The sequence below is a fragment of the Aptenodytes patagonicus genome, chromosome 3 (assembly GCF_965638725.1).
Source record: "Aptenodytes patagonicus chromosome 3, bAptPat1.pri.cur, whole genome shotgun sequence".
Lineage (NCBI taxonomy): Eukaryota > Metazoa > Chordata > Aves > Sphenisciformes > Spheniscidae > Aptenodytes > Aptenodytes patagonicus.
In genome coordinates this window covers 98898076-98925497 of record NC_134951.1, presented here as the reverse complement: position 1 = coordinate 98925497, position 27422 = coordinate 98898076, and positions in this window count along the sequence as shown.

Here is a 27422-nt window from a genome sequence, read left to right as displayed (position 1 = left end):
CATTTGTTTTATCTGTTCTTCAAGAACTTCAGTGAAAAGATAGCACTGCTTCCTATGGGAAACTTCTCCAGTCCTTCACTAACTACTGTTAGTTCTGTTCACTACTGTTAGAAAATTTCCCTTACTTCCTAATGCATTACTTCCTGTCCTATCCATCAGGTGCACACACAGATTAATCCCTTATTTTTTGCAGGATGCTTTTACATTCCACATTATGTTTTCCTGACATCTTTTCTCTGAGCTGGATGATTCATTTTTTCTTTTATTTTTCCTTTATTTTTTTCCCCCCTGATTGGGTCACTTTTTTAGATCTCTGGCCTTCTGATTCTCATCAGTCTTTTCAGACCAAATGATCCATATTTTTCTTGAAATCCCATGCCTGAAACCAGACTCAGTATCCCAGCTGAGGTCTTATGAATAGAAGGGTTATTTTCAGTGTCATAGATCAGCCCGACTGAACTATCTTGCACTTGAGCTTATTGAATGATACCTTTTTTAAAATTCTGGACTGATTTTCCTTTTTGCAAAGATCACTTTGTATTCTGTTAGTGTTTTCTGGAGTGCTGCAGCCCCCCTCAGCTTTATGTCATCTGCAAATTTAGTAAGTGCACTCTATTCCATCACTGGGTCTATGAATGGAAGTACAGACAGCAGGATAGTACCAGACTCTCTGAAACCACACTTGAGACATCCTCTAGTATGACAGAGGACTACTAATCACAATTTGCTAGGGCAGATCTGTAATAACGCATGAACATTGCTTAATAGTCATAGTGTGTGGTGAGCCCACCTCTCAAGAAAACTCTGAAATATGATTCATTTCTCAAACTGAACCTGAACCAAAACTATTGTTAAAAAGTCATTGATTAGCCTCAAACTAAACTGCTTAAAACTGTTGATTTTTTTCAGAAGTGGAAGTGAACCTTAACTGTTCCGGGCAGCTTTGTGGATCTCAAACTGGAATTAAATGGAAAGGTTTCAGTTGCAAATGGATCCAAACTGAAACTTAAGTTAAAGAACATTGATTTAATACCCTTCTTACAATAGTATAATACAGACTGCATTTCTTTAGCTTGCCCATGAAAATGCAAGGAGACACTGACAAAAGCCCATCCTAGATCAAGGCAAGCTACAGGATATAGAGGTAAGGAGATGGCAGCATTTGCTGCAGCCAAAGACTGGGATGAGCCTGAGCTCCTCGGTAACCCTCTCACCTAAATGCAGAGACCAGGACCCAGCAAACTGCATCCTTTGTCCCCATTTCAGCCCCAGCTGTTCCTGCTTCCCCATCCATAGAAAGGGGGAAGAAGAGAGATTTCTTCCTTGGGCATGTTTTGGTGGTTAAGTGAACTCACAGTCTGAAGTTTGTATGTGCCCAGGTTTTCTGTTAGGGTACCCTGCTTCACCTGTCACCACCACAGCAAAATTGAATTGAAAGAGCAAGAGCAAGTACAGCACCCAGTATTTTTAAGTTCTTCCTAAAAGCAAGCATAAATATGTAAGGAAGATAATTCTACTGCCATTACACTACTTTAAATCATGGATCGAGTTTGACATTGGGGAAGTAAAGCAGAGAGTGAAAATTGTTTCTTCCTTAGTAGCAGAAAATATGTCAAGCTACCTTTTGAGATATCATTTTTACATGCATAGATAACAAAGCTCCAAGTGACGGTCTTCAAGCCACTGGAGAAAGTATATAGGACATGTTTCCAGTCAATGTTACTGAAGACAATATGCACCCCTGAGCCTTTCAAACTTTCTTTTTGGGGCCTGACAGCCATCAGCTTCTTGAATGCGATCAAGAGAAGGGACTGTGTAGCAGAGTACGCCTCTCCCATCTGCTAGTTCGTATTGTTTTGTTGAAGTATAGAAGGGGACAGATTTACAGGATCACTTAAAGGAGTTAGACAAGTTTGAGTGTCAGGATTGTGACTGAAATGGGAATTTTTAATACTTGTATCAGAACTGAGCTTTTTTCTCTTCCATACTTTTAGTAACTATTCTACAGTTGCCACAACTGGCAGGCTGTTTATAATTCATTACCGAAGCTTTTCTCTGATTAATTTTATTCTTATTGTTAATCCTTCATTCTCTTCCCCCTTCCCTGAGGTTCAGACAGAGCTAACTTTTCTCATGGGAGATTAGCAAACTGGTCCATAAAAACTAAAAGTGACCCTGAATGCTAATCCATCTATTAAACCAGACCAAATCTGAAACTGCTAGGCGGTTTCAGGGTGTTTAAAGGTTTAGAGATATTTAAATGGTGGGAGCTCAGCTATGTAGCGGACATTTTTGCCAGCACAGCACTGGCAGTCTTAGTGGATGGGATTCAGCTGGGGAATAATCTTAGAAAAAATCAGGTAAATCTAAGCTCTAAAAATCTTTAGGACGTACCCAACAAGCCTTCTGCTTCAAAAATTGTTGTCATCATGAGAATGGCACTTGCCAGAATGGAAACCCTTCCCATGCCTAAACCTAGTGAGCTTGAAGAAGAACAAACAGCCAGAAGAGCCAAACCCCAGGCAGGTTTCCCCTCTGATGGAGAGGTGCTGGAGGCTCCTAGGAGTTTACAAGGGACTTCACTGTTGCTTGTTCCATTTTACCTGGAAGGTGCTCAGACACTAGGGAGGGTCAAATCTGACCTGAGTTTTTTTTTTACTTGAGAGTGCAAAATCTGACAGTGAATGAGATCTTTACCTGGGCTAAATCAGAGTAGCTTCATAAGAGTCCATGGCTGCTACTCTCTCCCTTGCGTGGTCTGCATGGTCTCTGCTAGAAAAAAAAATCTCTCACAGGGATTCACTCTGTGTAACGTCTCACATCCGCAGCAAAGCACGGAAGAGCAGCTGTGTCTCTGCAGAGAGACAGGAAGGCTTCTCTTCACTTACAGGCTTAGCACACAGAATGAACAGACCCCACCTCTCTTCAGTACCATTAGCTGCATACCCCCCCATACTTACATAGCAAGTAATGCTAATTTATACAGGGCTGCCTAATGAAATCAGTGTCCATGCAATGATCTTCTGCTTTACAACTACTGCTAAAGGCTATTTGACCATACTTTCCAAAGGTCAGTGCACAAAATCATAGCTGAAGGAAAAAGGCACCAGAGTAATTTGCTCTGTCCAATAAGGATTGTGGTGACCTTCCTTTAAGAGGGTTTTAACCTGGTTATTGGTGATATGCCTTAAGTTGTCTTTAAGGAGAGGTGCTTTTTCTGCGATGCAGGTGAAGGATGCCAGCCCCTTTGCATGATGCGCTTTCAAATGCAACTAAGTGGTGCCTGTTTTTCAACTGAGTTAGGTCAAAACAAATGGCTCCTTCTTTACAGAAAATAAATATACAGCAGCAATGACAATAAAAATCAGCCGCTGTTTCTGCTGGGGGAGGCTGCTGCTGGAGGAAGCTGTGTTGCTGAGCAACCAGCCCTCAGCAGGAGCCCCAGTGCCTGGGCTGGGAGCGATACCCAAACCCAACCTGGAGCAACACGGCAGCTCCATGTAAAGTAAGTTTTGATCATGACCCACAGAAAAAGACATGTTTCTTTCTGAGGGATCACAGATGAAGTTGAGCAAAGATTATTTGGTAGCCCCCCAACACTCTTGCCCAGAGTACGTGACAGCTGAGACATATAATTACTAACTAAATGCATGGCAGCGTCACTACTGGGATTAAAGCCAAATGCTTCATTGGCTTTTTTCCTTGCATGTGGCTAAAGGGTTAGTGCAACCTCTGCCTTGTTAGGACTTTTGTCTCCACATGATCTTAGACACCACAAATTTCTTGTTCCTAAAGCCTAGTGATTTATAAAGCTTGGAGTCTGAGTTGTTATAACCAATTTTTTTACCTATCTGTATGGTTACAGCAGGGACTCACCCTGCTACTGTGTCCGTAGGAAGGCTACTTCTTGAGTATTAATTTCTCTTTATGAAATGAGTCAATGGTTTGGAATTTGTGGGATACAGGTGTGATCTGTTGCTTTATGTTTGACAAACCTCTGTAGGTAATGGAAACCACGAATCACTTTCTGCTGAACAGCACAGCACTGTCTGAATTGGCCTCTGAAGATATTTGTCTGTCCTTACTGCCTACAGCAGGAATCCAGGCAGAGAGCTTATTCTGCACACTCATTTCTAGATGGGTAAAATTAAGGTAGATGAACCCAAACTTGTGGATAGAAGTTGTAAAAGTATGCAGACACCTAAAGATGCAGAGGATCTAAGTGGTTTTGATGAACTGTTGAATTTTGACAATTCTCTTGTGCCTTTAGATGTCAAAGAACCCTTAGAAATCTGAATTTATTTTTTTAGAGCCTCAGCTCCTCATCCATGAAATAGGAACATTCTTCTTTTCTCCATATTCTTGTCATATGCACTTAACCTTTCCAAGGCACCTTCAAGTACATATTTCAGGCTTCCATAAGCCAAACAAATAAAAAAAGGTTTCATCACAAAGTCCATTGTATTTCTATTCTATTCTTCAGCAGGAAGTCCTCACAGAGCCCAAGGGGAGAAGAGTCAGTGGAGCATCTTCCCTCCTGAGCCACGTGGTGCTGGCCTCCTCTGCTAAGGAGTGAGATGCCTGGGGATGTACAGTGCAAGGAAGCCTTGCAATGTGATTATCCAAGTTCGGAGATGAACAGAGGGTGGCAGTGTCTAGATCTGCCAGTATCGCTCCTGTCACTTGCATGGCCTTCTATTTGAACATAGCCTATTCCTTGAAAGGAGAAAAAAACACTCTTGGAAAATGGGGTCTTTAAAGAAACTGAGTGATTATTTAAAACACCCACTTAGAGGCGCTTACCCACAGACTTTTCACAACAGTTGCAAGAAAGTTATTCACAGTAGGTTGAGACCATCCCATCTGAGGCATGTTTCTTAATACTGGCACCTGTACAGCCTTTATACTCCTGTATATACTGCATGGACAGGGACTAACACAGCTTAGGTCTTGAAACCAGCCTCATTCGAAAAGGATGGGAGGATTTACCTTTGAAATAACATACAATATTATGAGGGTTAGGAGTCTTTCTATAACAGAATGTAAAGATATTTTCCCAAGACAGAGAGACTGTATTATTAATGTGTCTAAATGCAGTATAGATATGCCCAAAATATCCTATTTTAAATTAACTTGCAAAACATCTTAATCCAATTGATGATCTCCAGCTTCTGATATTCAAATCAGTTTGAGATGCGAGCTGAGTGTCTTAAAAAGGAAATGCTGGTGAAAAATACTGAAACTAATGTCTCTGGGTGGTTTCCATCCTCAAACCGCTCTTCATTCAAACCATAACTTTCCTGAAAGTCATTTTAGACTGCCAATAACACCCTTCTTTTTATTTTTTCCCCCTTTTTTTTTTTAATTAAGTGAAATAATTTTCAGTTTGAGGGAAAATGCAAGAGAATATCTCTTTCTGTTTTGGGATTTTTCCTCTGTTTTTGTGTTTTTATTATCGACTACATGGATGGATTAGCTACAGGCATGTTCACGTAACTGAGAAACAAGAAAACGCATGTTCTTTGGAAAGTTATGTTAAAAGCAGAATGAGAAGAGGGTGACAAAGATTCTAATTGGACTTCTAAAGCAAGGTACAGGTGATGTAAATATGAAATATATGTTAAGAAAAAAGGAAAAATGAATAGTAGAAGTAGTAAGGGAAGGCAAAGAAGATAAGATAGAAACTGGATGAATAAAGCTGTGGATAATGTGTGGAAATATAATTGGAAATATGCCCTAATTCATACACCCAAGTGCTCTGTGTTAAAATTGTGCAGGCAACCCTAACCAGTATTTTCTGGCATTTTGATTGCTTTGACCTCACAATCTTTGTGGGTGTGTGTATGTAACACGTGTATATTACACTATGTGCCAGTCCTATATGTGAAAAAAGGGCCTTGAATAGAATATAGAATTGCAATAAGTGTATGTGGAAAACCTAGAAAACACACATTTTTTAAGATATTATTTTTACAAAAACAAACATGAAGCAAACAGGAGATTTTTCAATGATGTCTGTCCCTTTTTCCTAGTTTGTGCAATGGGCTCTTTTACATTCTCTTCTTGTTTGACATAGCTTTACTTTGATTGCCTCAGGTTTCAAGGGATTGTGTCTGAGATAGATACCCTTTCTTTGCATCGTTTAGAGGGAACAAGAGGGAGAAGGGGAAAAAAAGATTTGTTGGGACTGCAATCATCCAGTCAAAACTGATCTTTTCCACTCCTGTCTGCAACACAGTAGTCGCTCCACAGGCTGGACCGTTCTTGGATTGCTCCCTCAGTCTTCTCAGCACCTCATTTGTGAACAAGAGGATGACTATTAACTACAAATATTAAAATTTAAATACGGTTTCCATTTAAAACAAGCATTGTCCAGATAAAAATAACAATTAATGGAAGAGAGGATTGTGAAAGACATATGTAGCCTATGGTATAACAGTAAGAATTGGGTCCTTACCTGACAATTACATTGGAAATCCCTGACAATGGCAGTTGCAATAAACTCCTTTTCTTTTTCAACACTGCCAGTGATTATTCTGCTGAACAAATATATTGGACATGTATTTTTCTCTGTAGCTAGTGCTGTTGCGTTTCTATTTCATTCCAGCTGGACAAGTGTCAAGTAATTTTCTGTCTTTTAAGAGATTCATTCCAGGGGGCATTTAGCACACAATGATTTTGTGTGAGTTTCAGCACTTTAGAAGACAGAAGAATTTAAAAAGCAGCTCTGTTTAACTGCACCCATCTCCTCCCTGCATATTCACGTATGGTTCTACTCCCTGCTGGGACAGATTGCATGTGCTTGAGCAGGGGTAGAGTGTGAAGGAGCATTTCTCTACCCAAGCACAGCTCTCTATAAGGCATGCAAACTGTAGTGCCCTTGCTGCACCATATCTGGGATCCCTTTCCCAGAAAGGATGGTGAAATCCCGGACGTGTGCTCCAACTCCTGAAACCTGTGGGGTTGCAGGGCAGTCAGGCAGTTCTGCAAAGGACAGCTTTTAAGATCTTGCAGTCTTCACCACTTAACAAAGACTTGTTCTTGAGTAAGGCCTGGTAAGGATATTTAAAGATAATTTGTGGTGCCAGTTGGTGCAACAGGCATTTGAGAGTTTCCTTTTCCTCTGCTCTTCCTCACATTGTCTATACCAGCTCAAAGGGTATGCGAAATGTTGCAGGAGAGAAAGTCTTATCTTTTTTGCATGAGGACAAGAACACCACGATCTAATGCTGATGTCTGGAAAAAGAAAGGGACAAATCTGAGAAAAAGTGACTAGATCAAGTTCTCACAATGCAGAGCACAAGAATATTAGAAGAGGGAAAGGCAGAAAACCTGTGGATAGAATGAAACACCTGACTGTCATTTTGCAAACACTAACAATCAAGCAAAAGACTGGGTATTTTGGCAGTATTTGGGTCAAAAAGACCTGGGAAAGATAAAGTCTGTTGCCAGATGACTCTGTTCTTCTACCCACTAATGATTTCTCCCTGTCAACCATGAATAGAGCCTGTAATAAATAGTGTTTTGAATTTATAAATCAGTTAGTGTTGAATCTTTTCTTCCAGAACTCCCACTGACTTTGGTTGCTTTCAGAATTTGGCATTTTCTAAGGAGAAGCCTGATCTATGGAGTTTTCCTCTCCCTGGTATTGGAGACTTTGGTGGGAAGCACAGGTACCCAGTACCCTCAATCATTCCCTCACCATCCGGGAAAAGTATCCCTATGTCATAGGGAAGCATAAGTTAGGATGTTGCTATGGGAGGAAATAGTTTTGTAGCTTTAGTATTTTAGCTTACACGCAGGCACCCTGTGAGGATTTTCCTGCACATCCTGAGGAGCTGAGTGCCTACTTGCTTCTGGCCAGGCATCTACTGACATTTTAAGGCAACTAGAGACCTTTGTAAATGTAACCCAGAGCTCCTAACCATTGAGGTTTTCTTTCAGAGAGTTGTTGGCTGCCCGTAGCTCCCGCTATGTTTAATTCAATGTGAAAGCACTGGAAATCCTCAAATGAGAGACATGTCAGTAATAATTCTTGGGTAAAGTCTTAGAGTCTGACACTTTCCAACTTTTCAGAAGACTGCTCCAACCACGTAGCCGTGCTTTTCAGGACTAAGAGGGAACAGGAGGTGGTTAGGATTTGCTTTGCCTCTGCTTTCAACATTTGGCAAAAATGGTTCCCACTAGGAGAAAGTCTGAACATACAGATTTCCAAACTGCAGACCCTTCTAGTCTGCATATTTTGGAAGGACAAGGTTTCTGGGTTGTTTGGTTTGGGTTTTTTTGGGGGAAGAGGGTGAGGGAGAGAGTGGTTTGCTTCTGGTTTTCTTGCTGGTTTTGGTGACTTGCAAATGATTCGTATGTAAGGGAGCAACAAAAGCCCATAAAACCCCATTCATTAAATGATTTGGATCCCAGCTTTCAAGACACTTTCTGCTTCATCTAACCTGTTCCAAAGAAACCTGTTATCCAAAGAAACTTGAACAAACAAAGCCTTTAAGAAAAGCCTGCCAAAATCTTCTTGTATGAGATTTCTCCAATTTTCTCAGCTTCTTTTGAGTTTGACAGCAAAAGGAGCAACTCAAAGCAGAAGCGTGTCATAATCATTTTATGCGTGCACTTCTCTGGCCCCTGCGTGAATGAAGTTTGTACCAGGAAGCTGTGTCAGCACTGGGAAAAACTGATGTGACTGCAGCTCATCTTTACCAAGCTTATTGTAAATTCTCTTAATAGCAATGTTAGTGTTTCAGATACTCATTGTAAAGACATAAGGGACAATTGCTCTCTCCACGCTCTCCCTCTCCCATCCTAACTGGAAGGATCAGATTCTCAGCCGGTGTAAACTGTTGTAGCATCACTGATATCAATGAAGTGTTGTTTACTCCATCCGAAGATCTGTTTCACAGGCACTGAGTGAAGGATAAGAGAAAAAATACATCTCATAGTACACTAGAGTATTCAGAAGTTGCTGATTTCAGCAATATCTGGCTTATAAAAAGAGTTAACAGAAAGCAAATAACACAAGCCATTACTTAAATTTAGTCACACAAACTAGGGAATTCTAGCTGTTTTCAGACTCCAAACATGTTTAAAAAATGCAAACCCACTCTGCAAAGACAGTTGAATTTATTAAAAATGTCCTGTGCAATGATCTATGCTGAGCTTGGCTCCAGGACCTAACTCTTGCAAAACATGTATGTCAATTATTAAGCCTGTTGTATTAGCAGCTTTAAGCACACAGTGTTCAACAAGGTGGTTGCTGAGTTCTAGATTATTGTTTTTACAGCTGCAATGTTTAGAAATCTTGGCAATAAGAAGTACTTTGGTCAGTTGTTATTTTGCTGTCATAGTGGTAGAGATCACAAAATTGAATTAGAATAACGAGTATATTAATAGTCAAGAGACTAATTCAGTCAGGCTCTCAAAAAAAAAAAAAAAAAAAAAAAAATCCAAGGAATTTATCTGTATTTCTTAAGGCTCCATGAAGTGTCCTGGGGGTCACATCAAAAGTCTACCTAGCCCCAGACATTCCTTCTTACAGGGATCAGCTGCAAATATTTAGGATGAATGTAAGAAACAGGGAATAGAGAGGGTGGCTCTTCCTTGATGCCCTAAGCCATCTTCTTTAGAATTGACAAATGCTAGATGTTGCATCACTTCCTTCACGTTTAACACCACACCAACAGACCTATGCCCAGGAGCTGTCTGGGCCAGTTTTGAATACTTTTAAACTTTCACTCACCTCTACATCTTGTCATAATGAGTTTTGCAATTTACTTGTAAGTTGTGTAAAAGTAGTTTTATTTGTTTGCTCTTTCTAATAAAAGCAGTGGGGCACCTCTAGTTCTTATATTCACTCAAAATAGCTTGTAATTACTGCTTGTCTGCTAGTTAAGATTGTGTAGACCTCTTTGGTGACTTTCTTCAGTCTTGCCTTTACCAAAATGAAGATCTGCAGGCTGTACTCACATGGAATCTGTTCTGTATTTCTAATCACCCGTACCATGACTTTAAAACTACACTGTGCTGTTTCCAAATTGATTGAATTGGATTGTGTTCAGGATGTGAGCATGCCATGGATTTATAAAGCGGTGCAAAGATATTTTCTGTTTTGTTCCCCATACAATTCCCAATAACTTCTAACATTAGATTTGCCTTTATGATCATTGCAGAACATTGTGCTAGTGTTTTCAGAGAACAATTTAAATATTTTCTGAATGATGATAGCTAATTTAGAAACCATCATCATTTATGCCTGCTTACATGGCAAGTTTCCCTTGTGTATTACTCTGCATTTCATCAACATCTCAATTTCTTCTGCTGTTCTAGTGCCTAGGCAAATAATTTCATAAAAATTAATACTTAGAAAAATTGTAATTTGGAAAAGTAACAAATGACAAGTTAGACTTTTCTGAGTCAAAATATTTCAGTCCAAAATTAAATATTAACTTTTCAATAAGATGATATTAAGATGACTCTTCTTTGAGTCACCATGATGCTTCTTGGCAATTAGAGCATAAGGTCATTCATTCCTCTGTTCTTTCTCCCAGACACTGTCCCAGAGCTAGACAAGGATTTCCATATCAAGCAAGTTGTATCTGAGGGTATTTACAGAGAAAGATCTTCAGGTGAATTGTGTTGGGTTTGCAACAATACAATGTACTCAGAAAGCAAATTTTATATTTGCAATTATGAGTTGTAGACTTAGGAATACACTTGTGTTTGTTGAAAAAAAAATCATATGATTTATATCAATCAATGTTAAAGAGCAGTCTAAATTCTGACTGTTAAATATTCTTAATGAGTCACTTAGCAGCAGCTCCAGACTAGGACTCTATAGTCTTACTCTGATGCTGAACTTAACAAGTTGTCAGCAACCCACTCAAAAAGTGTAAAGTTAAATAGCTGCAGAATTGGCTTTCAAGACTTGTTCACCAGTTGTATTCTGCATCAAGCAACAATAAACTTGAGGAATGGGCTGCCCAGTGCTCAGCCAGGAAAAAATAGCAAAATAAATCAGAAACATTTTTTGCTAGGACTGGCTTACTCAACTGTAATAAGATTATTCACTTAATATTCCATTCTGAATATAGATAAGTAGATTAATTTTATACAATTATATTATTCCACATATTTCAATTAAGGTCTACTTATATGAGCAAATATACAGGATTAAGAAGTATTTTCATAATTTCATCCTTAAAGAAGTCTTGGAGCAAGGCTGAAGAGTGAATATTGTGAAATGTTTTCAAGATAGAATAGAACTGTTCTTTTCTCATTTCAAGACGGATAGAAAATTTAAATGAAAAGAAACAGATAATGGAAAAATGCTACTTCCCTCCTGCTTTGGCTAGTTGTTAGCATTGTCACCAATGACGTCCTAATGTTTCTGGCAATTTAAACAATAATAAAAGCTACAGCCTTATGAATTCTTTCATAGTAGGCAACTATTCTCTCTACAGGGGTATACATAATATGAGGAGGGAAAAAAACGCCTGAGATAAAGAGGTCCATAAAAAAGTACCATAGTATGTTATTTACTGTAGTAGTTTAACGGTGACACTATCAGTCATAGACTTTTACTATATTAGCATAACGCTAGCTTTCCCATTCATAATTGGGTAACCACCCCACAGTCTATATCCAGAACTCCTGTATCTCTACTATATGGGGGGGCAGAGGGGAAGCAAATAAAAAGAAGGGGGAAAGAAAAACGGTTGCAGTAGTCTAGGTTTTTATTCATGTGACTGAGAAGCAAAAGAACTGAGCAATTGTATGAGCACTCTCATTTTTTGCAAAATCGTCTGCTGCTGCATTCAGCACTGCAGCAGCTTTGATTTCACCCTCACACCTTTAGATCTCTGGGAAATCAGTAACGTGAACTGTGATGGAGCCGTATCTCTGTGCCAGTCAGGACACCATCAGTGGCACTTTAAGCTTATTTTCCCTCTTCAGGAGGGCATTGCAAGGTCTAAGGAGTCTGGTCTCTGAAGGGCAGAGCAAAGGCAGGTTGCAGACTGGGGTTTTGGTTGGAGTGTGCCCCTGAGGTCAACTGCTATACAGAACAGGATAGATTTGTCTCCCTGCAAAGCAACCTGCTGGGAGAAATTGCCCATTTTATTTTAATTAACAAGTTAGAGATGAGGGTTAACAGTATTCTATTGCATGCCCACAAAAATATACTTGCACATCCGCTAAGCAGGCATTTGCCAAGGTTACCATATGTAATATGTGGTATAGAAAAAAAGCGATTTTTTGAGCAACAGGTGAGTGTTCTGGCTTGAAATCCACCAACTTTTCTTGGATTTTGCTGCATCATATGCAAAAAGATCTTTTACACTGATTGCCATACATTCAGTCTGTCCAATAAACACAATACATTCTCTGGGTTTTTTATGCCCCTCCTGCTGGTTAATGAATGGATGGCATTTGAAGTGGCTGTCTAAAGTGCTGTTGAGCATGCTAGTAATTGGCTTTTAGCTTATATTTGCAAATGGATACATTTTTTGAACTCCCTCCTCAAAGGAAATAGACTATTACCAAACCTGAAGGAGGCTTTCTCTTGCAAAGGGTGTTGGCTGGCCAGCCCTGTAGAACTGAAACAGAGCAAGAACATACATACAGGCAGAGTTTTTTTTCCTTTCTTGCCTTGCCAACATACACAGTAGGTGGAAATACAGATGGACTGGGCACCCCCGACTCCTGCCATTGCAGCTTCTCCCCCTCGTAACATTTGCTAGCATGGGACTGGGCTCCAAGTCCCTCCCTTCATGGCTGGAGCAGCCTAGTGAAGTGGTAATGCTCTAACCTCTGACCTGGCATAATCGTACCTTTGGGAAGTGGGAAAGTGGCATTTGGGACCCCTCTGTCCTAGACTTGGGTGGAGAACCTGGATACTAAGCAGTCCAAAAGCTTGATATTACTGGTGTACAATTTCTGAAATAACATTTCCTTTGCTGCCTCCCCAGAGATGAACAGGGCTATTTTGCAGCCATGTCTGATGGAGCCAAGGTTAGCCATAACCTAACTTTTTTTTTCCCCACTTGAACAATGCAAAGGAGACAGGACATAATGTTACAATTCAATCATGCACTTTTAAGAGTTGTCAATACCTGCTCCATGCAATGCAATCAAATGTATATCCTACACGCAGACTGTCTCAGTCCTTTACCTTTAAATTTGGCCTCAGTGTTGGCCACTTAGCCTAGATGCAACAATTTTCTCATTTTTTTTCACAGAAGCAGGAAATATGTCTGGTTGTGAGCACATGATGTTCATGTTTTTGTACAGTGACTACATGCTGGACAGACCTGGATGATATACCAACATGGGAGCCTTGAAACTATATTGTTCCCCATGCACAAAGTGTCTTGTCTGGTCTTAGACTGAAAGTATTCTAATGCCTTCAACTGCACCACGTGAACTATGGTGATATTTTACCAGATTTGCATCCAAACCTAAATGCAACAATTCCATTTGTTGATTTTTTAATCATTAATTTCTTCCCTGCTGAGATTTCACAGTTCCCTTACTGTAGAACTTCAAACAAAATAGCTCAAGATATCTCAAATACTAATGGGAAAATCTCATAGTATATTCATATTCATATGTGTATGAATGTAGAACAGATAAAATAAGTAAAAGACGTGGTTCCAACAAAATACAATTTTTCACTTCCAAACCCCAGCTAGCATGAAATGTAACATGTAGAAATGCAGATAGTTCCATTCATCACTCTGGCTTAAGTGATATGCAGAAATGTGGGCACTAAAAATGGTTATGCAGATATATCAGACCCATGAAAAACATGTATGGACGAACACAATGTGTTGTGACAGAAATGGGCAAAGCAGTTGGCACCAAAGAGCAGCATCTGAAGTCCAGTGATTGCTAGGACACTGTGTGGACCGACAATTCCCTGAGGACTTGGAGGCCAGGAGATATGGGGGCTCCCCTGTGGTGGCAGAGCAGGACCTCACCATCCAGGGCCCATCCCACCACTCCAGCCAGGGAGCAGGGCAGCTGGGGGAAACAGGGGCAGCCCCAGTCCTGGGCATTGGGCACTTCCTTGGGGATGGGGACCAGCCAAGGACAGGCTGGGATGTCAGCCTGTGGGTGGGTGTCAGGATCAGGCCCGGTGAGGGGAAGCTGTATCAGACACAGCCCTGGCATGTGCAAATACAAACTATTAAGAATATTACCGTGCTTACAGGAACAGACTGAATAATGGTGTATTTCTGAGAGATGCTGCACAGCCTACATCTTTCACTGTCTTCTGAAAGTGGTAGGTAGCGTGCTGTAGCCTATAAAGAGGTGCTTGGTATCTGAGAGGTCCTAATTACTGTGACCACACAGATGATTTGACTGCCAGAAGATACTGTGCCATTAAAATGCATATTTAAGCCAGTGTTCTGCTATGAAAATAGACTGTGCCGGATAAGGAAGCATTCAGCTGGAGGCAGTCAGTGGTGGGATTCCCTTGGAACTGATCGTATGACTGCTCATTAGTTAGTAGTTTTGTAGTAATCTTGTATACTGATGATAAGTGCAGATAATACATAGTTGAACAGCATCAGCAGCAGAGGAAAGGTCTGGAATTTCACAGAAAGAAAAAAAAAAAGATCAGCAACAGGTCTGAAATAATTGAAATGGGCAAATAATGCAAAATGCAAGGGGCAAACAGGAAATTCTCCTATAAACTCAGGACCATCGTTTGGAAATGAGAAATATATTTGTATATAGATAGACATTTTTAGAATTTCTGTCAATAATCAATGTGATATGAACATGGAAAAAGCAAATGTCAACCTCTACTGCAGGAGGTAAGGTGTTTTCGATGCGGAGAGGGGATTGCTAACATCATTTTGCAAGGCAGCTAGCAGGCTATAGCTGGACGACTGTGTACAGGCACAGTCAGTCAAGTAAAGGGAGGAGACATGGAAGTGGGAACAGCCACAGGGAAAGGAGGATTGGAGGAATCACGAAGGTAACTTGTGAGAGGAGACTAGGAAGGAGGGTGTTTTCTAGCTTAGCAAAACAAATGCTGAGAGACAACATGGTTGCTTTCAAGGAACACACCAGTAATTGAACACTAGCTAGTAAGGAGTGGGACTTATTAGCACATGATAGATAGAATTTTTTTCAGTGCTTATATTTTTCTTGTAAGTCTATAAACAATCCATTTGCTAGTGCTAGGCATAAGAACAAGTTGTTTTCCTGGGAGACTGAAAGTCCAAGTTGAATCATGTTCAAAGATTGAACAACACAAGATGCCTTTGCTATGAAATCAGCTGTAGGTAATGGTGAGATCTAACTGTTGCTTTTGGCCCTGCTAATATGCCAGGAATTACATCTGTTTTCAGAGCTGTCAGAGAAGTCTCATAGGCTGCCAAAGTGAGAAGTAGATTATGGTCTACCCCACAAGCACCATAGGTACTTAAGCAGAAGTGTGTTTCAGCGCATCTCTCCTAATGTGTGAAGTGCAAGCAGTACACTCTCTATATAGCACACAGACGTGTTTTGGCAACCCGTAGCGCTGGCAATGGGATAACTGGGGCATGTAACTTTCTTTCGGAGAAAACTCTTCAGTTTCTTATGCAGCTTTCCTCCCTACAGTGTTATATATTTGTATGCTTACACACTCACCCAGCCTTTCTGGAACTGCAGAGCTGATCTTATGGAGGATATTTCTGATTCTACTGCCTGCACCCAGGCAAAATTCATGTGCCCTTCCGACAGCCTCATTTGGTGGCTTTTGGCTCCTTCAGATACACACTTATCTCAAGTCAGGGATGAAAGAAGAGCAAGTAAAATACAAATACAAAGCAATGAAAAACAGATAATAAAACTTTTATAAATTGCAAAGTAAGTTGTGTTTAGCTATGTTCATCTTTCTGAAGAAGCCCTTCTCCCATGCTTACTACAAACATTTATGTTCAGTGATCAGACTACTTATTAGAAAAATAATTTGTACCTCACTGTACATAGTTCTTGATGATTGATTAGAAATTGCTGCTATAGAAGATCTGTTTTTAAAATCTCCAGTGATGGAAATTGTGCAGTGGCACTGTGAAGCAGATACCTACAAGGACCTGGTCTTTTTAAGTTTTAAAAGACATATAGCATAAGCCAGCTGGCAGCTCACAGGTCAGATCTCTTTCCCAGGGCGGTGTTCAGGCAACATGTGCTAACCAAATAATTTAATATCTTCTCTTGAGCTTGCTGGGCATAGCACTAGCCAGGTGCTGTGCTGTGACTGCTACAGCTATGGAAGTGGTGGTGGAGATGGGGATACAGTTCCCTAAATAGCTGAGGTTATGTCCATTTGTACTTACTTCAACATAGGCACTGGCAAGGTGTCATGGCCAGGTTCATCTACATGCACAGTCAAGACCTTGTAAATTGTGAAGAAGAGTCTAAAGAGAGGGGAGAAGTGGTAGGCATTAGCTTTGAACAACTTGCAAGGAAAGGAAACAAGAGGTGTTGAACACAACACTGTCATTGCAGCCATGTAGAAAGAGGCAGAGGACATAGCATGTAAGTTCCTCAGAGAGCTAGTTGAAGATCTGTACTCCAAGAGAGGTTATTGAACGTTTAATAACATTTTGCACCCTGGACATCTGAAACAAGACTATAGAGTGTAAACCAGAACCAGCCATGCCACTTTTCTCTCATAGTTCATATAACATAAGACAAAGTCTTTCAGTCATGTGATTTTGATTAATTTTTTTCCTTTTTTGGGTTTTGGGGTTTTTGTTGTTAGTGGTGGTGTTGGTGGTGGTGGGTTTTTTGGGGGGAGGGGTGGTAGTTGTATTTTAGTGACTATCAGCGGGCAGAGATTTCTACCCTGAGAAAAACAAACTCTCCTACTTTACTGTCTGTTACAATAAGAAACATAAACATAGGTTCAAATTTTCAAAACCAACTGAAGAACTGGAGCCTTTTCTTTTGGTGTTGCCCCCCCCCAAACATCTTAAAGTGCTATACATTTTCAGTGTATGCTGGTTAGCTATCCCATGAAAAACAAGTCTTCTGAAAATGTAATCCCTCGTGTTTCATTTGGAAGAGCTGGTGATCTAATTTCTAGCTATAAAGTTTAATGAAATATGAACTACTTGCATATGTCAGGAGAGAAATTAAAGAAAAGACAAAACTCATTAATAGATCAGATCAAAAGAGAGGAAAATTTTCATTGAGGAAGATTTTTTTGATTAAATTCTTGTCATATGTATTTGGTTTGTAATATAGTATGATCTAGTCTAATACAGTATAATTTAGCAGGATTATTCATCCATTAAGAAACAAACATTCTTTCAGGATCAGGGAATTTTTCTAATTGTTTTGGAACCAATGAGCAGGAAGAGGAGAAAATAATGGAACATTACAGGTGATGTTACAGTCTATTGGTGGCAAAATATTGTGTCACAACCAATCAGAAGCTGACATCACAAGCTGGAGTGATGTAACATCATGCTGGGGCCAAACTTAAAACTTTTCAAGCTCCAAGTGTCTTTGAAATCAAAGGAAAGTATATCAGGAAAATATCTTCAAAAGGGTTATTTACCATTATGTCTTTGACAGGCTGTATCGTCCTTCCAGCTTAGGGAAATTTTTAGATCAAACAGCTTCAAATACATTCAGAAAGATGGTATGTGGTATAAAATTTTTGAATAAAAATTTATGAAAGTTAACATTGTGTGTAATTCTTGTTTACATAACAGACTTAAAATATGCACAGGTCCCAGTATACAAATTGTACGTTTTGAAATTTCAGAGTTGAAACACAATCTGATTCCTCCTGCTTCCCTTCCTAGAGCTCAGAGCACTGACAAATGAAGAGCGGATAATTTCATTAACTACAGTACTTTCTTACAAAAAGAAAGAGGCCGAAGCATTCATATGGTGAGGTGCTATGCTCCAAGTCTGGACGTGTAGGTAGAACCCTGTGCCCTTCCACTAGCTCCCTATGTGACTTTGGGTAAATCACTCCTGTGCCTCTATTTCTCTAACTGAAAAATGGCTTTGCTGCATCACTTTGTAAAAAGCTTTAGACATAGATGGCACATAAAAGCGTGTTTTTACATAGTGGGTATCAAACCAGACTCTTCTCTTGTAGCATCCTTTTGAATCCATTAGAATCAATAAAGTCACACGGATGCATCCGAGGTCCTATATATTCCAGAAAATAGCCAAAGTCAGGGACTTGGTTAGCACCCCTTTGGCTACAGTTTGCAGCAACCGTTAATTACTGATCATGTGTATGGACGTTATTACAGGTTTTCCTTACCTATACTTCTGTCCAAACGGGGCTTACTCATTCAGCCAAGTAAGCAGCTCACCTGTTTTCTTGTTGGTGGAGGTAAGTCCTGTGAGGCAAACACGGCATCTTAATGGTCACATTTTCCTCTTAAATGAAGAGAATCCGAATGTGGCCAGAACCTCCTGGGCGAAGCAGTCAGTGAAACTTTGATTGCCCTCAGACAAAAGGAAGCCCCAGCACATGTTTAACTGAAGTGGTGCTCCTTTGATTTCTAAGGCAGCTCTCAAACCACCTTGGCTGATATGCATGAGCTGTTGTTTCAAGGGAAAGGCCCCACTGCAATGCTGAGTGAGGGGTTGGGAGAGGGCACTCACATTTTCCTCCAGCCATCTCCTCCAACTGGTTTTGTTTTGCACATAACTACTTTATAAATAAAGCAAGCCTCATAAATAAAATCAGTTTTCCCTCAAAACAGCCCTACCTAAGGGTGAGGCCTCTGTCAGGTGCTTCTAGTTTTTCCTTCTGGTTGGGTAGGGCTATGTCCCAAGCACAGAAAGAACAAGCAGATGTGGGAAGAAGCTAAAAGGATACACGCAGCAGCCAATACAGATCCTTGAAAGTAAATAAAGGAATTTACTGTTTGGCTTAGGTCATCATCCAAGTGTCAGTGATACTAGGGAAAATTTTATATATAAAATGGTAATACTTGCAGATATTTTTACTCCAGAATTAGAGCTTAGTTTCTGTCTCCTTTTCTTGCTTTAGATTACAACACTTCCAAAGAAGAAAGAAAGAAAGAAAGAAAGAAAGAAAGAAAGAAAGAAAGAAAGAAAGAAAGAAAGAAACAATAAAAGATATTATCATATCGTCCAAGTGTTTATAAAGACAGTTATAGTGGTATCAGTATAGACCTGTGTTGTTATATTTTTCCTACATTAACAAGCCCTTGAAGGAATAGGAACTTCAGCCTTTTATGTTTTCAGGAAAAAGAATTAGCTAGAAAGTTAAAGACAAGAAGTATTTTCCTTTCATATTTATATACTCCTTTTTCCAATCTTTTGGGGATCTCTGAAGTTAAATTCAGGACAATTATTAAGATAGCCAGAGTCCTTGGAGTAACAAGCTACCTGGATAATAATGACACAGTTATACAGTTCACCAAAGGTCTACCGATGCTTTTCAGACCATACAGATCTTCTTTCTTTGCTCAGCCTGTTTATTGCAACGAAGACACCACTGGGGACATTATAGCAGTAATTTAACGGTTAAGGCAAGAAACTTGGGAGAAGGAGGGGAGGGAAGAATCTCTCTCAATCTTGTAGAGGAAATCTGGGTTAAAAGTCCGTTCCACCCACTTGGAATTAGGTCACAGTAACCTGAATAGAAAAAAGGTTGTTCAGACTTACTGAAGGATATAGTGGAGGCCAGAGGTCCCCCCACTTCACAGCTGGCATACCTTACAAAGGACAAGAGGTGGCAGCTGGGTAAGTAGGATCCCTAATATCAAAAATAAATAGGCAGCTGATGGACCTGTATGGAATGGAAAAAAAAATCAAATGACAAAAGACAGTGGAAAAAAAAATCTCTAAAAGGCATGAGATTCTGTTAATTATTATCAAATTATCTAAATGTGCAGTGTTTGTTTATTTCTCTAACATGGGTGAATGTCAAAATGTAGGGATACCTGATAAATGCCCTGCAAAATATATCAAGAAATATTTGAACAGTTAGTCTTTATATTCATCAACTCCTATAAAGTCACAGTGGGACAAAGTAGTGGTCAGGCTTTCAACAAAAACAAAATTAAATATCACGGAAATGGACTCACCATATTTTATGTGAATTTCCTAGCAAAATCATTGTTTCTTTTGGGCAGCCCCCTTGTAAGACAGGAGTCTCCAACACTGCTGGGTGAGCAACGTCTACTCCGTGAGTGGCTTGAAGTTCTCTGTGTGCAGCTGATATTTCTGTGAAATGAAAGAATAGAAGAATCAGCAGGTATGACTCCACGACCATCATCATATGGACCTGGGATATTAAGATTCAGTCTACCCATTGCCTTGGGTTTCCTGCAAATGGTACTTGAAGCTATGTGATGAGAATATAGCAACACTGCACGCCCAAAAGGGAGCGTGATGTGAAATGGGGAAACTAATAGGACTCATGGAAATAATTGTGGGAAACAATCACAGCAGAATGCTTCAAAATGCTTCAAATATTGTTAGGAGCTCATGTTGGAAGGTATTGGACAATTTCCTTTTGAGTACTGAAAGAATTAAAAGAATGTAGTTAAACACCATCCTCAGATAGTACTATATTCTTGGAGAATAGCAAATGTGGTGCCTGAATTTAAGAAAGAGGATAAAAGTGATCCAGGAATGATGGACTGTTAATCTGAGGTCAATAGTATGAAAAGCTCTAAGAATAATTTTAAAATGGAAAGATAATTAAATATGAGTATGAACACGGAAATGGGAGAAAATATGATATAGGGTTGAAAAAAGCAGATCGCAGCATATTAACCGAGTCTCATTTTTCTTAAAGTAATTGGTTTTCTAAAGAAAGAAAGAAAATACTGTAGAACTAATTCATCTGGATCAAAGTAAAGCATTTGTTAGGGAGTCACAAGTAAACTAGAAAAGACGAATTCAGTACAAAGCTTGAGCTTGGCAAGAACTAGTTAAAATGGAGGCAACAGTATGTGATCCATAAAAGAGAACTATCAGTCTGGAAGGAGGTTAGCAGAAAGCTCATCAGAGATCTGTCTTGGTACCAGTCTTAAAGACTTTCACCCCCGAAGCTGGTTTTGGCTAACTGTATTTGGCTAATTAGTTAACCAGCATTCAAATAAACTTCAGCATGAAGATGAAAGTGGGTAAGCTGGCAGGCTGGAGTAATGGAAATAGAACTTCACTTCAAGGTGCAGACTCATTCACAGCACAGACAAAGAAAACAATAAGATTTCTGCGAACAGGTCAAATGTCATTCCATGAAAGGGGCAGGAAACCAAAAATTGTTTCATGCATTAATGAATCACAGGATAAATACATCACAATTAGTCACAGTCATATCACATCATGTCAATCATGATCGTACCGGTGTGGTACAACTGTGAAACAGCAAATGTGTACCAGGAAAAATATTTCCAGTAAATATCAGCAAGCGTTGGTCCATCACAGCTCTGCTAGGATCTTGTGTACAGTGCCTTGCATGGTTCTGCTTATTCATGTTCAAGGAGGCTGTAGTCAAACTGGAGGAGGTGCGGAGTGGAGATGAGAAAATGAAAATACGTCCTCTGAGAGAGGACTGATAGCATGATTGAAACAGGGCCAGTATCTCATCCCAGAGTGTATAAAAACACAGCACTGGTCAATGCTGCTATTTCAGAGTGCCCTTCATCTCCCAACTGAGGTTCTGCACCTTTGACCACCCTCCTTGTTTGCTTGCTTCAAGTACTGTTCTCTAATTGTCTTCAGTGAGTGCATGTGGGAGGGAGGGGGAGCAGATATTCAGATGTCCATCAACAGATGTTGGAAATGGGCCTGAATTGTAAGCCCAGATCAAACACTTGGGAATGTCTGAAATAATCATGATGAAACTAGACATTTTATTGGAGTGCCCCATACGTTAGCTGCATCATATCCAAAACCTGTCCCAAACAGCACACTTGCATAGCCAGACAAAGGTGAAGTCAAGAACAGCAATGATAATGTCAGGGACTTGGCACAAAGCAATACCCATGAAGCCACTGAGCACCTTCAATCTCTCACACAAGTTCTTTGTTAAGCATAATTAGTTGATTAACTGTCTCCCTCACTTACCTGGATCCCAGGAGCTCTGGGTGGGATCTGAAATGTTTCACATGAATAACTGAAAAGGGCAGCAGAGTTTAAGATGCTGTAAACGTAGCTCAGGCTTAAATCTGACTTGACCCTGTTTCCTCATCCCTGCATGACACATGAGAAAAGAGATACAGAGAAGGTCTATGTCTGAGTCGATAGAGTGGATATTTGAGATTTACTTATTAAAGGTTTTAGATGAGACAGGTATTCTGAGCCAGCTGTTTTCTCCCTGAGATGGCAGTGTCCACCCAGTCCCTCAAGATTATTTCTCTGTTTGCTGCAAAAGTGCACCAAATTCCATCTTCCGCTGAGTGCTGGGGTGCTGACAGGTCTCATCAGCCTAGCTATGGGGTTGCTATCGTGTTGTCATATGAAATATCTCTCTCATATGATGATCCCTCAAAGCAGAGAGAACTCCAGTCACTCACAGCTAAGAGAAGCCTTTGCTGATCAGACTTATTTAGTGGTGGAGACAATCTATTGTTTTTCATACCCCCGGACAATTAGAATAAGCTGGCTGGGCAAGCAGCCAAGATGGAGTTTACATAGAGGATGGATTCCCCCCGAGTCTGCCCTTTTAAAACATCAAGTTTTGTTGGAAGATTAGGCTCGTCATAGCGTCTCAGTCTTTTGAAGCCTGTCTGGGAGGGGAAGGAGAAACTTAACGGTGGGCAAAAGGAGTAGGAGTCCTCCTTAAGAAGGTATCAGACAGGTGTAGGTGAATTCTGCGTCCAGTATCTACATGCATGGAGGAACAATTCTGTGCGTACCCTCAGCTGGTGCCACTCTCTTTCCAAGAGATGTGAGGGGCTTATGTCAAGGCTGATTTCAGTGAGGGCTCCCAGCTGAAATGAAAGAAGTGGGATCCCTTCCAGCCCTGACCAGTTCACTTTGTGTGATGGAGGAGTTATATCAACCAGCATAGCCACTCTGGGGAAATAGCCCTTTGTATACATTTGAAAACCCACTGGTCATTGTGTCACTCTTATTTCTGGGGTACTTAAATGCTGCTTATGAGCAACTTCTGAGGAACCTGAGGGATGCAGTTTATTTCCAGCAAATTACATAGTTTAACTGGTACCAAAAAATGTTGGGACAGGTGGAGGAGTGAAAAAGAGATCTTAGTTAAGGATATCAAAAGCCTCTGTTATATGACATGTGTCTCAAACAGTGATTCCCAGACCTTTTCAGCTGTAACTTTACTTAACAGCATCTATTAACTTTATTACTATAAATAAATAAATAAAGCAAGCCTTTGAACAACAAAGTTCATGTCAGGCTTATATCTCCTACCATGGTAAACAACATGCTACCATTTCTGGGTTTGAGATGTTTATTCACTTTCTATTCTTGTACCTCTAATGTAAAACCAGATTAGAGTCTTTCTGAACTATGTCCCTCTTTCTTGTGTTCCACTCTTCATATTATTAGAAGTACCCATATAAATGATTTATAACTTAATACTAGTTTCCAAAATGCTTTTATGCTTGGAACCATAACCTCAGAAGGTTGCACTGTTATATTGCAGTGGGTTTAATTTGCAACTACTACTTCTAAAATATTGCTGGACCTCTGCCTTGCATAAACAGTTGCTGCAAATCTGTAATGATTATGTGTAAGTGTCTGGTTAGAAACTATGAGAAAAATGCATGCAGTTTCCTGAAATCTTCAACGTACAGTAAGGAAGAGAGAAGAGAATCCATACTAATTATTTATTTAAAGATTTCAACAGTACCTACAAAGATGAAAGGACATTTTATTCTGTCTAGCATAGCGCCTATGGTTTGAGTAGTTCACTTGGTTTTGCCATCTGTTGTTGCAAGCTTTGATTAGATCTGAGCCAAGATTTTAAATGAAAAAGATTACATATGGCTTTGCATAAAAAAGGTGTGAAATCAGCGGTTTCAAGTACTTCAGATATAAGGCCCCCAGAAAATCTGTAGTGTCCTGTAGGTTTGTTGTAAGTGGTGAGACATGATCTAAGGTTTACTCAGTCCTAGAAGAAAATACAAGGGCATTTTAGGATAGCTGAGCAAATAGGTGGCTTAACAATGAGTGAATGTTTTTCTGAAAATGTTGCAGAGTCATATGGCTACACTTCAGTTAGGCAGCCCTTGTTACACAGCACATGAAGCATTATGGTTTTGAACACTTCAGTTACAATATTTTAAGATTTTTTAATCACATACTCTATTGCTTCTAATTGTTAGGGGAGAGATGCTCCAGTAATCAGCTGCATTATCACCTCTAAACACTCATATGACTTGGAAAGTCCTTTTAGATGCCTTCTTGTGACTGGTAGTTGAGCAATTCTTTCCGGATATTTTACTGGACAGGATGTGGCCCTCACCCTTTCTTTATCCAGCCTATATTATTGTACTCTCTGGTGTCTCATAAATCCCTTCTCGTGGTGGCGGGGGGGGGGGGGGGGGGGGGGGCGGGGGGAGAGAGAGAACCTGCTCTGGGTTGAATCCAGCTGTTTCTCCAAAAGCACACAGAAAAAAATGTTCACTGAAAACTTTGTTCCACTGCAGCATAGGAATTACTCATCTGGTTAGACCTTCATTTCTACTTTTATTTGCCTTGCTTGCAAAGTAGCTGTAGAGGTACTTTGGAGTGGTGACTTCAGTCTGAGGTCTTGCTCACAGGACCAGTTATTCTACTATGTCTACAACAAGTTGCGAGTTGGTCTCTGCTCATCTCACCCCTCTCTTCTCACAGTCTGAGCACCAATAGCATGCGTGCTGCCTCCTTTTTGACACAGCCTTCTTGTTACTCAGGAGCCCTTACCTGTTACCTCAACAACATATTTTTTAATCTTGTAACAAATGTATCGAATGTCATCCCTCAGATACCTTTTTTCCCCAACTCTCAGATGAAAATGTATTGCCATTCTGCTTTGGTTTAGATCCACCTGTTCTGTTATGTATGATAATCCCATAATATGGTTAAGGATTCAGTCCTCATGAGAGAAATACAAAGAAAGTGAAATCATAAAAGTTCTCTGTGTGTAGGCACAATACATATAGGGAAAGATATTATACACACAGAATGGGAGATTATCTTTCCTCTACTTTCATGTATTCAGACTTAGCCTAAATACAGAGGCTGCCTCATTCTCTGTACTGGACTCTGATCACAGCTGGAATGCTACCACAGGCATACGTTGTTGTGATAAAATAAGTATTACTGCACAATTAGGGCTTCATTATATTGAAAGTATCACTAGAAAGGGAATATGGCACAATTATTTTGCCAGCCTTGAGTTTAGAGAGATTTGTTGTTTTAATTTGATTGATTATCTGAATTGTTCCAGTTTTACATTAGTGTTATGGAAAATAAATTGCTTTGGGGGCTGTACTCTGCATATGGATTCCTAGGTAAAAAGGACACTGATATATTGTGTTTTTCCTTTGGAAAGATCCTCCTTGAATGATAGAAATCCTCTGCTTACAGAAGATCCACCTTATATGCTCCTCCTTCTTTGCAACAAACCTTTGTTGTTTGATCTGTTTCTTGCAGTCTCAGCATTTTGAGGAAATGCCCTTTTTGACTTTCTACAGAATCCCTGGGACTGGCATCTCTGGAAAAAGCCTTTTTCTCTCAGAATTCAGTAAGCCTAAAATGGTTTTGGAATTGCCAAATAAGAGCAGGTGATTAAAATGCTGTGTGCATGGAGGTGCAGGTAAAAGACCAGACTCTGGGAATTCACAGTGATGAGATCAGCCTGCCTCTCTCTCTCTGTTCTTTTCTTGCCAGTCTTCCTCTTTTTCATCCTCATTTCTCTCTTCCTCTGAACCTCCACTTTTTTCCTCTCTGTCTTCCTATATATAATTTTATTTTTAAGGTAAACATTCTAACAGATAAGACATCATCCCTCTGGGGCCTTCACACTTAACAGAGTGGCTCTGGCACCATGGGAAGACTTGTCAGACTCTTTGTGGAACAAAAGACACCCAATTACTGTGTCTTCAGTGCTGCTGTTGCAACACAATAAAAAAAAGAAGACATTAGAATAAATGAAAAGGAAATAAAAAGAATGGGATAAATTGGGTGTCAAGATACAAAGTACAGTGTTGGGGGGCTGAACTTCGAAAGGATCCTTTACATGGAGAAGTGTTTCCTTGCTCAGCAGAAAGGATGCTTCACATGGAGGAGCATTTCCTCGCCCACCACTGTGCTCTGACTCTAGCAGCTGGAGCTCATCGTAATGATAGTCAGCTCTCCTCGTTCCCTTGCTGGGAGGGGTAGTAGGGTAAGGAGATCAGGGTTACTGCTTCTGGCCATGTTTCTGGGGCTTGGGTCCAACACCCGGTTGTCATGGTGTGTATCCACAAGCAAGTCCTTCCTGCTGCGCCCCATTTCCAGCAAGAGCTTTGTGGTTCTCCCTGCCACGTTCACAGACATTTGGAATGACCCATCCATTCTTCCCATTGCCAGCACCTCTTTTCTTTTCCTCGCTGTCATTCACTAGACACTCACACTCATTTCCAGCTCAAAAGGCTTTCTGGTTCAGTTTTCTCTTCATTATCTTCATTCCATTTCTACACGTTGCTTTCTCCTGCCCATTTATCTACTGCTGGTTCCCAGACTGCACCCTAGTTAGCTAGGCACTTTCTGGCTGTGTGAGCTCCGTAGATCACTGCTTGCTCTCCGTTTCCCTACTCAGGCTGGTGCTCATTTTCTTTAGGATATTTTATGCCACTCTGGCTGTGCGCTGCAGCTCTGAAGTGGGAGTAAGTGTAATTGATGCAGGAAGAGATTTTCAAAGGCACAAATGGTAGCCAGATATGTGACTCTTGATGACTCTTAATGGTAGCTGGGTGCCTGATTGGTGTTTATGCCTTTGAACATGTTGCCCACTCTTTTTAGATTGTAAAACACTTTCAAGAATCACTGAGAATCAGATGCACAATTAGAGTTTCTTTTGACTTCCCAGGGTGAACTTTCTCTAGGGCCAGCAAATAAATGATCTGCTCTGTTTTTGTTACCTGTCTTCTTTGGGGCCAAATCCAGAAGCCAGCTCAGTTGGTGGATATGTACCCACATAAGAAAAAAGTAAAACTAAATTAGGATTTTTGGATTTGAAGCAAAGAGCTGTTCATCTGTGTGGAGGCTGGTGCGTGATTTATCTCCTTTTCTATTATCAGTCAGTACACTTTGTATAATTCACCATTTCAGGATAGAAAGAGCTGTATCCATTTATAATTGTGGTTGCATACTCATGCTAGCAAATGTCCTGCTCTAACTAATGATGCTAGAAGCATTAGTGCAAGTCTCCTATATAGAGAAGAAATTACTGAAAATATCAGATCTCAGAC